Here is a 15,695-nt window from a genome sequence, read left to right as displayed (position 1 = left end):
GTTAATTGCACTAGTGTTATCACGATACCAAAAAATTGGTTCTTTGATCTCAATCTTCATGCTTCCCAACAATTCTTTAAACCAAACAATGTTAGAACAATTTATTGTTGCTGCAACATATTCTACTTCTGCTATAGATTGGGATGTGCAATTTTGATTCATGCTTGTGCAAGATACCAATCTTTTACCAAGAAAGAATGCTCCACCACTTGTACTTTTTCTGTCATCAAGATTTCTTGCCTGATCAACATCAGTGAATACCTTTAGGTCTAAGTTTCCTCCAAGTTTTTACCATAAACCATAGTCTTTAGTACCTTTCAGATATCTCAAAATTCTTTTGATTGCCATCATATGATTTTCTCTAGGTTTAGCTAAGAATCTTGCCACTATCCCAACTACTAAAGCAATATCAAGCCTTGTATGAACTACATACTATAATTTTTTTATCATTGATTTGTATAAGGTCTGATCTACCTCTTTTGAATCATCATCTTTGGTAAGCTTTTATCTAGCACACATGGGGGTTCCAACTAGTTTAGAATCTTCCATTCCAAATTTCTTGAGTATTTCTTTGATATACCTAGATTGAGTAATGTAGATACCATTCTTACTTTGTTGTATCTGTAGTCCAACAATTTTTTTTATCTCACTAGACATTGACATTTCAAACTCTTTGTTCATTTGTTCTAAAAATTCTTTGAATGGATCGTCATTCCTTGTAAATAGAGTGTCATTGACAAATATTTTTGCCAATACAATTTTGTTATCTATTCCTTCCTTGATATACAAACTACTGTTATCATTAGTTCTCTAAAATCCAATCTATATAAGGTTGTTTTGCAATCTTTCATACCATGCTCTAGGAGCTTGTTTCAGACCATACAGTGCCTTGTGTAATTTGTAGACCATGTCCCTTTTGTTTGGATTAAAAAAACCTTCTGATTGTTCAATGTAGACTTCTTCATCAAGAATACCATTGAGAAATGCAAATTTAACATGTATTTGATATACTTTGAATCCTCTATGAGAAGCATATGCAAGAAGAATCCTAACACCTTCTAATCTTGCAACAGGAGCAAAAGTCTCACCATAATCAATTCCTTCTTCTTTAGGGTAGCCTTTGCACACCTGTCTTACTTTGTTTCTTGATACTTGTCCATCTTCATTCAACTTATTTCTAAATACCCATTTTGTTCCAATCACATTTTTATCTTTAGGCCTAGGAACAATGGTCCAAGTTTTGTTCTTCTCTATTTGTTCTATTTCTTCATTCATAGCCTCAATCCAACTTTCATTTTCCAATGCATCTTTAACACTTCTAGGTTCAAAATTCACAAGTAAACATATACCTTTTAGCTTACTTCTTGCCATAGTACCTTTTGATTTATCTCCAATAATCTAATCAAATGCATGATACCTTCTAACATACTTGGCCAATATAGGTTTTTTGCCTTTTGAATGAATTACACTATCTTCATTTTGAATTTCAACTTCTGGCTCAGGTTGCTCAGATTTGGTAGGCATTGGCTTAGTAGCTTTATAATGTGACTTGGATCCTTGTGACATGGTTTAAACTTCTTGCAACTCTATAACTAAGGAGGACTTGGTAGGTGATGTCTCCTTATTGATAGATGTGTGTGGCAATGTATTAGGTTTAAAGTAAACAAATCTTCTATAATCTTTTGGTTCCTTTTTGCTTTCTTCTTCAGTCCTTTTTGCAAACTCATCAATTCTCACATGTGTACTTTTTATGATTTATGAGTAGACAAATTCAAACATCTATATGCCCTACTTCTGTAAGAGTATCCTAAGAATATACTTTCATCACCTTCCACATCAAACTTGCCTTTTCTAGATTCTTTCAACATATAATATTTACTTCTAAATACTTTCAGGCAACTTACATTGGGTTTATTGCCATACCATAATTCATAGGGATTTTTATATGAGTCCTTCTTCAATTGAACTCTGTTCAAAGTATGAACTGCAGTGCTGATGGCTTCCTTCTAATATTTGATAGCAATGTTCTTTTCAATCATTAGAGTCCTTGCATAATAAATGATGGAACTATTTCTTCTTTTAGCTATTCCATTCTACTTAGGAGTAATAGGGGCTGATACCCATCTTTTAATTTCTCTTTCAATGAAAAAGTTATTGAATTCATTAGAGGTGAATTCACCACCTCTGTCTGATCTTAAGAATTTTAATCTTTTCCTTGTTTCCTTCTCTATTCTTGCTAGATACCATTTGAATTTCTCAAATGCTTTTGTCTTTTCTCTAAGATACATAAGAATCATCATTTTGGAATAGTCATCAACAAAAAGAATAAAGAATTTTTTCTTGACTATAGCTTTCTATTCCAAGGGGTCCACATAGGTCTGTATGCACAATTTTCAAGACATCTTCAGATTGATAGTTTTTGCTCTTGAAACTAGTCTTTCCCATCTTGCCAATCTGATAATTCTTGCATAAACCAACATCTGGTTTCTTTGAACTAGGAATACCTCTTAATTTTTTGATTTTTCTTATCTTGACCATATTATCAAAGTTTACATGACATAATATTTTGTGCCATAACCAATTCTCTTCCATTTGAGCAATAAAACATGAACAATCATAAAGATCAAGATAAGATAGGTTACCTCTTGTTTTTTTGCCTGATGTAATTAGATTACCTTTGTCATCTAGTAGTCTTGCCTTGCCATCCATGAATTCTACCTTGAATCCAATTTTGATTAGCTATGCTACACTTAGCAGATTATGTTTTAGTCCTTCAACCCAATAGGCATTGTCACATACAAGTTATTTTATTAATGAGATTCAACCTTTCCCTTTTATGCAACAAGGTTCATTGTTTCCAAACCTTACACTACCTCCATCATAGTCTTCAAAGTGTTCAAACTTTGTTTTGTCTCTAGTCATATGACGTGAACATCCACTATCTATAATCCATGTGTCATTTTTACTGACATGAGAGATAAGTGCTATGTTATCTTCTTTTTCATCAAATTCATCTTTCACAACAATGTATACTATTTCATGTTCAATGTTATCAGAATCTTTAGCCATAAAACAAGTCTTCATACCTTTGTCCTTGAATGATTTGTGATTTTTGGAATCCTTCTTGCCATTGTACTTGTGACTTTTCTTCTCATCCTTTCTTTCTTAGTTTTGGCACCTAGCAGTAATATGACCAATTTCTTCACATGAAAAATATATTAGAGGAACTTTACCTTTGTATTTTTCTCTGGTTCTAGAATATTTCTTTGCAAGTAAAGCTTCAACAACTTCAAAATCACTATTAAAACTTTCCTTTGATTCTTCTTCACTTTCTAATTAAATGTCCTTTATTTTCTTGCCTTTCTCTTTGAGTGAACATTTGGCCTCAAATACAAATTCAATATTCTTGGAAGTTGGAACATAATTATCATAGTTGCCTAGCTCAAAATTTGTCAATCTTCCTTCTAAGGTATCCAAACTTATTTTGTGATTTATCTGCAACCTCTTTTCTTGAATAGTAGATACTCTAATTGTATAGGTTGGAAGCAATGTTCTAAGAACTTTAATTCCAACAGTTTCTTCCTTGATTTCTCCTATAGAATTTATAATTGCACTGACACTAGCTTTGATTCTTTCCACATATTTGGCAATGTTTTCATCTTCTCTCATTCTAATTTGATCAAACTATCCTCTAAGGCTGTCTGCTTTAGCTCTCCTCAAATTTTTATCACCACCATAGATGTCCTTTAGCTTGTTCCACATATCAAAAGAAGATCTATAGTCCTTGATTTAAATCAAATTCATCATAGCTATGAGCAGATGCAATATCAATCATCATGGTGTTATGGTTCTTTTTCTCAACAATATCTCCAATAGATTATGTACCAGTATGGGTTGTGTATTCTTCATCAAGGTATTTCAATCTTGAGTCACTAATGGAGGGAAAATGAAGTCTCATGAGTCCCTACCATGCTGAAAAGTTTTCTCTATTTAGCTTTGGAATCTATCTCTTGTAAGAGATATAGATCTTTATTTTGGGTACTTGAAACCTTTCCTGCAAGCACCGAAAGCTCTGATACCAATTGTTGGAAATATACAAGAAGTAACTGAGAGTGGGGTGAATTAGTTACCACTAAAATATATCCCAAATTTCTTAGATGTCAACAATAAAATTTAAATTGAGAAATTTGATTGCTACTGTTATTCGGTAAACACACAAAAAATGCTATAACTTGGTAAATGTAGAGTGTGATTTACTTTTAGCTGATCTTAAAAATTCATAGTGATTAATTTCCAAGCATAAGAGAAATAACATAAACACATGAGACACAAGGATTACTAGGAGCCAACTCGGTTAAAGGTTACAAAAAATAATGATAGGTTTGACCTAGTTAGATGATTTAATCACCCTGTTAGAAGTGGCCTTGCAAAAGGTCTTAAAATAATTCAATGGAACTGTCACCTTGTTAGAGGATTTACAACAAGTTTTTAAACCAACTCTGTTAAGAGATTTTAGATCACTACTAGAATGGTTAAAGAGTAACAATGAAATGAACTGATTGTGATGCAATTGAATTGCTTATTATAGATCTCTATTTAGCTTCATACTTGATCCTTCCTACTCAAATAACACTTTTCTATTCCACAAGGTTACATGTTTATCCTTCAAATTTTCTCTCACTCTTTCCTTCTCAATTCAATCAACACACTTGCACACACACTAAAAATCTGAACTTGACCTTTCATTTATATTATCCAGATTGTCAAGTCGACTCAAATAATAATCAATAATCATCACCATAGTTAGCTAGAAAAAATAATTAAAATAATTAAGCTTCTTATGCCAAAACAATAAAATCCTTCATTGGCCTACCCTAATTGGTAAATAATAGTTTTGAAATGATTTCCTATGTTAACCAACAAAATCTTGGTTAACAATGCAAACTTAGAAAAATATCTTTTAGAAAGTAAGTAAACTCAGTGACCACTAACTCTGTCCAACTTATCTTTGCTAACCATGTGAACTTGGTTAACACAACTTCTTGAATAAATTACTTTGATGCTTGAGTGAGCTTGATAGACACTATATTTGCAGAGTAATCTTCAGGAACACTCAGTAGACAAGGAAAATTGTCTTGGTGACAAAGTGAGCTTGGTAAGCATTGACTAATAATTGATATGAAATTTGTGTAACACCAAGGACAACACACAATTAGACAATTGTATCCAACAACAATAAGTCTACTTAGCAAGAGTATCAAATTCTTATATAGAAAATAAATATTTACTTGGGGGGTAATGGAGAAATAAGGTATGATAGTTAGTCATCCATTATGCAAAAAATTTCTTTTTTTTTTGGAATTTTTAATGAAAGCCAAGTCGTAGATATATATTGTCTGAGTTATGATCATAATAAGGATTATTTATGCATCAAAATGTGTTTTTGCCACTCATGTCAAAGGGGGATATTGTTAATATTAAATTGGTTTTGATAAAGCAGTGACAAAATACTTAGTCATTATCTATCACTATTATAGTGTAAGCTAAGTGATCAGAGTGAGCTGAGCAATTAGTGCGAGTTGAGTGATTGAAGCATGCCAAGCATTAATGGTTAGACAATACATGCCAAGTAATATACCTAGTATGTTCTAAGTCACTCATGACTTGAGAAGACTATACATGATGATTGATTTAGGAGTCAAGTAAATAGTACATGCTAAGCTATTAAAAAAATGAGTTACAACATTGAGAATATAGTGATGGCTGAGCATTAGAGCCTCTAGATGCTGAGTGAATAGTTTTGTATATAGTTGTTTGTAATGGCACAAACTTGGATGAAAAATATTTTTGGGCTGACTTAACAATGTTTTAACAATTTTAGAAGATATGTATGGAGGTATATTATGAATCCCTATGTATACATGCAACCAATTTAGGGATATTCTAAGCAACAATATGGATCAACCATAGCCATTGATTCCTACCTAACCCTAGCCCACCTATGTGTACTTAAGGAGGAAAACACTAAGAATTTTTTAGAATGTACGAATGTGCAAAAGGAGACAAATTCTATGCGTATAGAGAGCATTCATGCTGGCTATGGAGGTTGTGACAATGATTTGAATTTCTAAATTAGTTAGAGAGCATAGAGGAAAGTAGAGAGAGGGCATAAGGGACATATTTGATCAGAAGGATCAAGGATTCATTAGGAAAGAGAATATCTAACATCTAGCAATAGAATGCTAACTGAAGGATCATGGTGCTAAATCATTTTGATAAATAATACATAGTATATCTCCTAAAATAGAAATATTAATTTTTTTTTGTAAATCTCTTAACTGAGTGTTTGCTTTATTGTAAGTTTAATAGGGCAAACCCCTCATTAGATAGATCATAATTTATGATCAAACTTATTGTAACCATAATTGGATACATTTGACATCTTTAGTAGTCAAGATTTATGGGTGTCATCCCCACCCCAATATTACCTTCTCATTGGAGGGTTTCTAGGTAACAAATTTATTGTGTTATGTGTTATTTGTTTCATGATATGGATGAACATGTTTAGCTGGCTATCTTAGTTTACATGACAAATGATGAGATGGATGTGTGTTGAATGTTTTATGGTTAAAGTTTTGAAGTGCTGATTCACGCCCCCCACCCCCCTCAGAGTTTACTTTGCCATTGTTATTATTTAAGTGACAAACCTTGAGAATCTAAAAATTCCCAATACAACAGTAAATACATGATGTGGGTTGTGTCTGAATAGTGCCTTGTCTAAAAGATAGAGTTTACATTTCTTGAAGTGCATGGTATTAAAGTTTTTTGTGCTAGACCTTTGTGTTATATCTATTTCCAAGTATTTCTTTCCTACGATATTTTCTATCCTCTAGCCATTTTCTTTTCCCTTCTATTAGGATTAAAACTTAGACATAAATAAAAATTACATGCAAGTATAAACAATATCAAAAAATAAAAGATCACATAGTAAAGAACACAAGAAACCAATATTTAACATGGTTCACCCAAACCCTGGTCCACCAAATAGAAAGTCTGATATTATTACGATCTAATGATTACAACATGATTACAATCCATAATCCCTTACAACTCAATACTTTTGCAAGAAGCAATTTTGCATCACATCTTATCAAACAATCCCTGACCCTCAACCTTTTTATACAAATATTTTTGCCACTTTAGGGTTAATACTAGTTAAAATATGTTGGCCATAAATTGGAAAATATAATTAATAGCCAATTGGAAAATATTAACCATTAAAAAATAGTATCCCACCATTGGCAAATAGTAGCCCAATTTTTTTTATGAAGTATGTACAATACTTCCTTGATCAATCACCACAAAGTAACAATCTCCCACTTGGGGACTAATCAGACTCCACACTGGACAACAATTTCCCACTTGGAGATTGATCCTATAGCAATACCATGACCACATGGGGTTCCCATTGGATCAAACCAAAATAGACTTTGTTGTTCTTTTATTCCTATTCAGTCTAGAAGACCAATTGAAACTAAAGAGAAATTTAGCTTCTCCCTTGCCACTACCTTTGTAAGCATATCTACTGGATCATAATTACAAAGGTATGTGATAACAACAAATAATTATCCCTCTGAGAGTGTCCAAATTCTTCCAAGAAGAACTAAAGCCATATCATCTCCTTGGCTGCCTCTATAACAACAACATACTCTACCTCTGTAGTGGATAAAGCATTAACCTTTTTTTTAAGCTAGAAACCCAAGTCATGACTACCCTACCAATAGTAAATACATAACTTGTAGTACTCTATTGGGTATCAATATCTCGTACCAAATCTAAGTCAACATATCCCTGTAAGTCAGTAATAGAGCCCCCAAAGTTTAAACACTTATTGGATGTTCCTCCCAAAAATTTGAGAATCCATTTGTATGCATTCTAATGCTCAATTCCTTGATGACTCATATACCTACTAATGACTCCCATTGCGTGTGCAATATTTGGCCTTGTACATACCATAATATACATCCTCCTCTTCTTATTTCTCAGGACACATCTCCTTAGTCATCTTCAAATGACTAGGCAAAGGTGTCCTAACAACTTTAGCATTCTCCATAGAGAAACATTGCAACACCTTCTCAACATAATTAGCCTAAGATAGAATCAATTTCCTATTTGGTGCAGGAGCACCTATGAAGTCACCTAAGGTGACCATGAATCCAGTCAGAGAAAAATAGTCATCCCTAAATGTGGATCAGGGTGTATTGGAATTAATAATGACAATTTGTAATAAAATGTTGTCAAGTCCTATTTTTCCAGGTAGAAGACTAGGACACCAAAATATTGTAAGTTGGGTCAATAGTATCCAAATGGTCTAAATAGGATTTACAAAGTGTCTAAGGGATTCAAATAGACCTTAGGAGTTAAATTAAATAAGTTAGAATACTTTTATTTCAATAATTTGTAAGTTAAAAATTAAAATATTTGAATCTTATCGGTTACTTAGTTTAGGAGGGAAATGAAGTTTCAATGACCAAACTAAAATTAATTAAGTTGATTGATATGGTTACTAGGAATCATATATGATTTGCACATGGCTTGAAAAATAGATAGTATGGTTTGGAAAAAAGATTGTATGGATTTCACAAGTTTGAAGCAATAAAGTGGTAGTTTTTGAAATTTTCTTGATTCTCAAAAGTTGTGATGAGTCTAATTCATTAAATAGACATCAATGAGAATTGTGGAATCTCTCTAAATTAATTTTTAATCCATTTAAATTAAATTTTCATTGAAAGTCCCAAATTTTGCTTTGATAGAGCATAGTTTTGCATTGTTTTAGAGGCATGGAATGAGATTCATCCCCTTTTTGTAATCACTGCAAATTGGGGATGAATCACACATTCATATGATAGATATATAACACTAAATATGTAATAAAAGCCTTTAGATGTTGTTGGATATCTTCATTAGGTTTTTGTTGTAGGGTTAAAGAGCATGAAAATGCTTGGAATACTGTAAGAGCAGAATATTGGGCCTCATAAGGGGTATATTTTATTTTTGGAAACACTTAGTTATGTTGAAAGGATGGTCAATTATGCTTTGGTTGGTTGAGATTTCACTTCAAGAGTCTAGATTGAAGGAGCCCTAGTTTTGCAAGATTCAGGAAGCCTAATTCGGGGCTTTTAGTGTTCCAAAGGGTATGGGACTAATTCCTTTCAGATTTAAGTGCTTTAGGACATAATTAATGGCTTTCCAAAAATAGGAGTCCTTTTTTTAAGTTTATGATATATTTCCTTTGTAAAAGTGCCCATTTTAATGCATTTTTGGGTCCCAATGTTGTAACAACAGGGGTATGCTCCAAAAGAACCTACCTATTATTTTATATATGTTATAAAACTTGATAAAGGGTATCTAAAAACCTAATTTATTTTCCATGTCAGTCATAAAGTTTTGGAGTTCTGGGCTCTAGAAGTTCACTACTTTCCTAATTCAATACAATTAGGCCTCTTGGTAGAATTCAAGTCTTTTGTGCATAGCCCATAGAATTCAACTCCATAGAAATTTTTTTCCTTTTGAATTTGTTTTAATTTAGTCCCTTGTGGCTTTAGAATCTTTGAGTCAAGGTGTTGGGTTGAAATCTACTTTTGAGTTATTTGGGAAGGGTGTCTTTGAACCTTGTATTTTCCTTATGTTCAATCCCACCATTTTGCCAAGAAGTTGACTACTCTAGCCTCTGCATCACTATCCCTCCTATCTCTATAAATCTTCATACCAATGATTTTTTTTGCTGCCCCCAAATACTTCCTAGAAAATGCATGTGCTAAATGGTATTTAAGCCCCTAAATATGATCCATGTTAGACCTAGCTACAAGTGTATCATCAACATATAAACATCAAATAATGTAGCTATCATCATCAAACCTCTTAAGGTAAAAAAAATGATCTAAATGACACCTACTATATCCATGCTCATTCATAAAACTATCAAATTTTAGATACAATTGCCAAGGTGCTTGCTTCATGCCATATAAACTTTTCTTCGATCTGCACACTAAGTTCTCCTTACCTTTGACCTCAAAACCCTATGTTTGAGCCATATATATCTCTTCATCAAAATCACCATGAAGGAAGGTTGTTTTAACATCAAGCTACTTCCAATGCAAATCTTTAGCAGCCATAGTATTTAAATTAGTGTGAGAAGAAGTCATTTTAACAATAAGAGAGAATATCTCATCAAAATCAATGCCTTTTTCTATGAAAACCCTTTTACAACAAACTTAGTTTTAAATATTTTCTTTCGTCCATCCTCTTCTTTCAACCTATAAATCCACTTATTCTATAAAGCCCTTTTACCCATGGGTAATATGCATAAATCACAAGTCTTATTTTTTAGCAAAGAGTCCATTTCTTCTTTCATTGCAGACTCCCATTGAATCTTAGTATCCACTTGCACAACTTCATCATAACATTCATGTTCACCAGTATTTGTTAGTAAAATAGAATAAAAAGAGGGAGAAAATATTTTTGGAGGTCTAATTAGCCTTGTTGACCATCTAACATTCATTGGAGTGTGTGGTATTTATGGTTGCGATTGTTGCACATCATGAGGAATTTCTAGAACATCATCTTCTAGAGTATCTTCCCACACTACCTAATCATCTTCTTTCTTCTCATGTTGCTGCAATAGATCTTTGTAAAACACTTTATGATTGAATATGACATCCCTATTTCTTACAATTTTATGATTTTCAAAATCCCAAAGCCTATAACCAAATTCATTAATGCCATATGCAACAAATACACATTTCTTTGACTTAGCTTCTATCTTGGTTCTATCTTTAGAAACTATGTGAGAAAATGCTTCAGAATTGAAGGTTTTGAGAAACCAATAACTCACCTTTTCACCAATCCATGCTTCCTCTGGAATGCCACAACCTAAAGGAGTAGAGGGACCTTTATAAATGAAATATATAGAAGTATTGATAGCCTTTTCCCACATGTGTAAGGGCAACCCAACATGCAATAGCATGCTCCTTGTACACTCAATTATAGTCTTTTTCATGCATTCAACCACCCCATTTTCTTGTGGAGTTCTTGGAATAGTTTTCTGTATATGAATACCATTAGTGGAGAAATAATCTTCAAATTCTTGACTACAATACTCACCATCATTATCAGATGTAAGACATTTTGATTTCTAGCTAGTCTCATTTTAAACCAAGCATTTCCGTTTCTTAAAAGTTTGAAATACATCAGATTTTTATCTAAGGAAATAAATCCATACCTTTCTAATTGTTTCATCAATAAATGTAACATAATAATGAGAGTCACCAAGGGAAGATACCTGAGCTGGTCCCCATACATCTGTATGCAAAAGCTCTAATTTCTCCCTTTTATTTTCCTTCCTAATCTTTACAGAACTCACTCTCTTTTGTTTTCCATAGATACAACTTTCACAAAAATTCATATTAACACATTTTAGACCCGGTAAAACTTTCTTTGAGTGCAGTACTTTCTTTCCTTTCTCACTCATGTGCCCAAGTCTATTGTGCCATAGTGTTGTACCAGAATCTATAGTAGTTATTTGTTCTCCCTACTTAATTGCAACAATTATTCCTAAATATTCATGTTTCTCTAAAACAATTAAAGTAGAAAAAACAATATGACATGTACAAAGATATAGTGTGCCTACTTTTACACCTTTTTCTACTACAAGGGAACCTTTTCAAACCTTACAATTTTTATCATTAAAAGTAACTACAAAATTCTCATAATCGAGTTGCCCTTCTAAAATTAAGTTCCTACTTAGCCTTGGAACATGTCTTACCTCATGTAGTAGCCAATGATTCCCATTCTGCAACTTAATCTTAACTTTTCCCTTTCCAACAATTTGACATGGTTCATTATCCCCCAATTAAACAAGCCCAAAATCCCCTTGGACATAATCAATAAAATAACCTCTATGAGGTGTAGCATGAAATGAAACACCATAATCTAAAACTTATTAATCATCAACACTTTCTAAAGATAGAAGCAAAGCATCCTCTTTGGATTTGTTACTTACCACATTTTCCTCCTTGTCTCCATCCTACTTTTCTCCTTAATTTTTCCTTCAAGTCCAACAATCTTTCTTCTTATGCCCTAGTTTCCCATAGTACCTATTTTTATTTTTTCCTCGCAATTGAGACCTCTTCCCTTTTGACTTTACTCTTGATTTCTGGAATTACTTCCTCTATTAGTCATTCTACCTTAACTTTGTGCATTCAAAGCACTTTCAGATGTAGATCCACTTGAGGATTTCATATGAGTTTCCTCATTCAAAATAACACTGATCAAAGAATCATGTTTTAGATTATTAGATCCAAAAATGGAATTACTCATAGCCATTATGAAGCCATTCCAAATTTTAGGCAAAGAACAAAAAACCAAGAGAGCCCTAATTTCTTCATCAAAATAAATACCCATAGAAGATAACTGACTAGTAATAATATTAAACTCATTTAAATGATCTACAATAGATTCACCTTTTTCCATTTTCATATCAAATAAACCCTTCATGAGAAATACCTTCTTTGAAGTAGAGGGTTTTTCATACAATTTTGCTAGGGTTTCCATCAACTCTTCCTTCGTGTTCACTTTTGTAACATTAAATGCCACCTCTAGTGCTAGGCATAATCAAATTCTTCGAAGTGAAATTATTTCTAAAAGTTCCCTTTTGTCATTTTCATAGATCCCTAATTCTTAGTTTTTCCTTCCAACAACTTCGATAAATCCTTTTGATAAAGATAGTCTTCCATTTGCATCTTCTATAACTAAAAGTTCTACCTATTAAACTTGTCAACCCTTAGCTTGCCCTCATATGCCATCACTCCCACTTAACCATGAGGTTCCCACTCAACTATGAGACTTTCTTGTAGAGAATAATTAGAAAAAAAAACCTCTCTCTAATACCACTTGTTAGGATTAGACCTCAGATAGAAATAACAATTACATGCAAATATAAACAATATTAGAAAATAATTGATCGCACATAAAATAACATGAAACCAAGATTTAATGTGGTTCACCCAACCCTTGGGCTACATCCACAAAATAGCAAGTCCAATATTATTACGATCCTTTGATTACAACCTGATTACAATCCATAATCCCTTACAACTCAATACCGCCACAAGAAACAATTTTCACATCACACCTTGTCAAACAATCCCTAACCCTAAGCCCTTTTATACAAGTATTTTTGCCACTTTAGGATTAAAACTAGTTACAACATGTCAGCCATAAATTGGCGAATATAAGCAATAGCCAATTGGTAAATATTAGCCATTGGGAAATAGTAGCCCACCATTAGCGATAGTAGCCCAAATTTTTTTATGAAGTATGTACAATACTTCCTTGATCAGTCACCACAAACTAATACCTTCATTGGGTGGTGACTTAGTCATAGGTTTTGTAGCTAGTGTTACGTATTTTAAGTGTTGTTTCAAAATGGTAGACAAAAGGGAAAATACAAGAGCATACACTAAAGCCAATCCAAAAGTGCCTCTATATACATAGTTAACTCATGTAGGTAAGAAGAACCAAGCAAAGAGAAAAGGAGATTCTAACCATACATGGAAGCCAAAAGATAGTGTTTTTGTACATTCACAATATTAGTGAGTAGGAGAAAGAGAATCTTCATCTCTAAAATTTGAATATGAGAACACTAAACTCTTAGGTGAAATGTTTAATACCCCATTACCAGAAGAGAGAATATACCATGATCAAATTGCCTCTTCTATAGGAGACATTTCTTTCAAACCCTGTGTTTCAAAAGTGGTGAACCATAGGTGGCAGTATAAGAACACCTTGAATGTTAGAAAATATAGGTCAAGTTTCATATATTGAAAAGAATCTTATATATCTAGATGATATAGTACATTTAGAGACTACTTCAGTAGACCTTGATGAATTGTTATCAGAAATTGAGACATTAAGGAAGGAGGTTTTTGAAGAAGATGGTAAACACATTCATTTGGGAAAAGAAAAAGAAATATTTACCATTAATTCTCTCATAGAAAAAAGATACTTTTCTTAGAAGGATGGAAGTTCTAAAAGATCAAAATAGAAAGTTGGAAGAAAGAGCATCCACTCTATATTCAGATGTTGGAGAGATAAGGTCAAAAATCCAAGACCAAGAACACCTTCTAAAAGTGAAGGAAGGACCTATTATTTCCCAAATCTAGCCCTACAAACCTATTGAAGAAAATATCACAGATTTGACCATTAAGAACCTTGATAAAGGAAATAAAAAGGTTGTAGGGATACTAACAAATGCATCCAAAGTTTCCTCTAATAATTCTATCATAGTAAAAATGGACATACAACTAGAAAGAAAAAAGAAAGAAAGGCAAGGTCTGTCGAAAGAGCTAGAGAAAGTTGAAAATGAGGTCAAAGTTTCATAGACAAGGATGATGATGCATTTTCTCAAATCCACCTCTGGTTTAACATCTTGGCCAAACTAGCCTTCATAGGCCATGCCTTCTATTCCAATTTGTACACCTTTAGTAAATAGCCAAAGTTTTTGTTAGTCAATATCAACTTCTTCTTTCACACCTATTGGCCAAATAAGAACAACTCAACAAGTTCAAATCCTTATACAGATCCAAGAAGCTAGACCTAGTAATTCAAATTTTTAAGGTTTCTAGAATAGACCTATTTACATGGATAGATACAAGCAAATAACCTTTGTAGGTATCATTGGTTTCCCCCACCTAATCTCTAATGGCTTTAGAGATAACATTAGTATATTTTGACACATTTTTTTGATGAAAATTTGTCAAATTTTTTATTCATGTTGGTCTAATTTTTAACCAGTTTGGTTGTGGCTAGTTTTATTATTGAAAATTCAATTAAATTTTGTAGGTGTCAGAATTTTGATGATTCATTCGGTCAAAATTGCAAGCATTAGTCAAAATTTCCACCAAAGATTGGTCATAAGTTCCACCAATTTTGGTCGATACATTTGTCAAAGTTTTAACCAATATTTGGTCGAAATGTTGACCAAGATTGGTCGAAAGTTCCACCAAGATATTCTTACTTTTTAGATTATCCATATAGCTATAGTAGATTATCCATATAGTGATGAGGCATAAAATATCAGGGTATTTTTCAGCAATTACAATTTGGGTAGCTTGAAGTAGGGTATGAAATCACTATAGCATATAGTGGTTGGATTCATCATTATGCAGAGAAGACTCATTATCTATATGGCAATGAGCAATGGAATTGAATTATCACTATAACTTATAGCGATATATCTTATCAGCAAGCTGAGGATATGGAATTTATGTATAGTGATAAGCAATAAGTCTTCATATACCATTGTATGTTATATTGATCATGATCTATCATTGAGCAATGAGAGCACAAAAAGGATATAGTAATTAGCAATGAAACTTGGAGATTTTGGTAACTTATAGTGATGGTTTATTGTATTATTAAAAGGGCATCACTATGAGTTGTGGCAATAAGTTCAATGTGATTGCTGATCACATTTTGTCTTATGGAGATATAGTGATAAATGATGAGATGCACAATATTGCTATATGTTATAGTCAGATTTTAAGTCCCAATATTGAAGGAATTTTTTTTGATATTGCCATACCTAATGTTGTATATACAATAGGGAAAGTAAAATCTTGGGGTAGGGGGCAGTT

This window comes from Cupressus sempervirens, chromosome 9 (genome assembly GCF_028749045.1).
Source record: "Cupressus sempervirens isolate cs-2001-9-10 chromosome 9, ASM2874904v1, whole genome shotgun sequence".
Classification (NCBI taxonomy): Eukaryota; Viridiplantae; Streptophyta; class Pinopsida; order Cupressales; family Cupressaceae; genus Cupressus; species Cupressus sempervirens.
Note: the sequence above shows the minus strand (reverse complement) of the source record.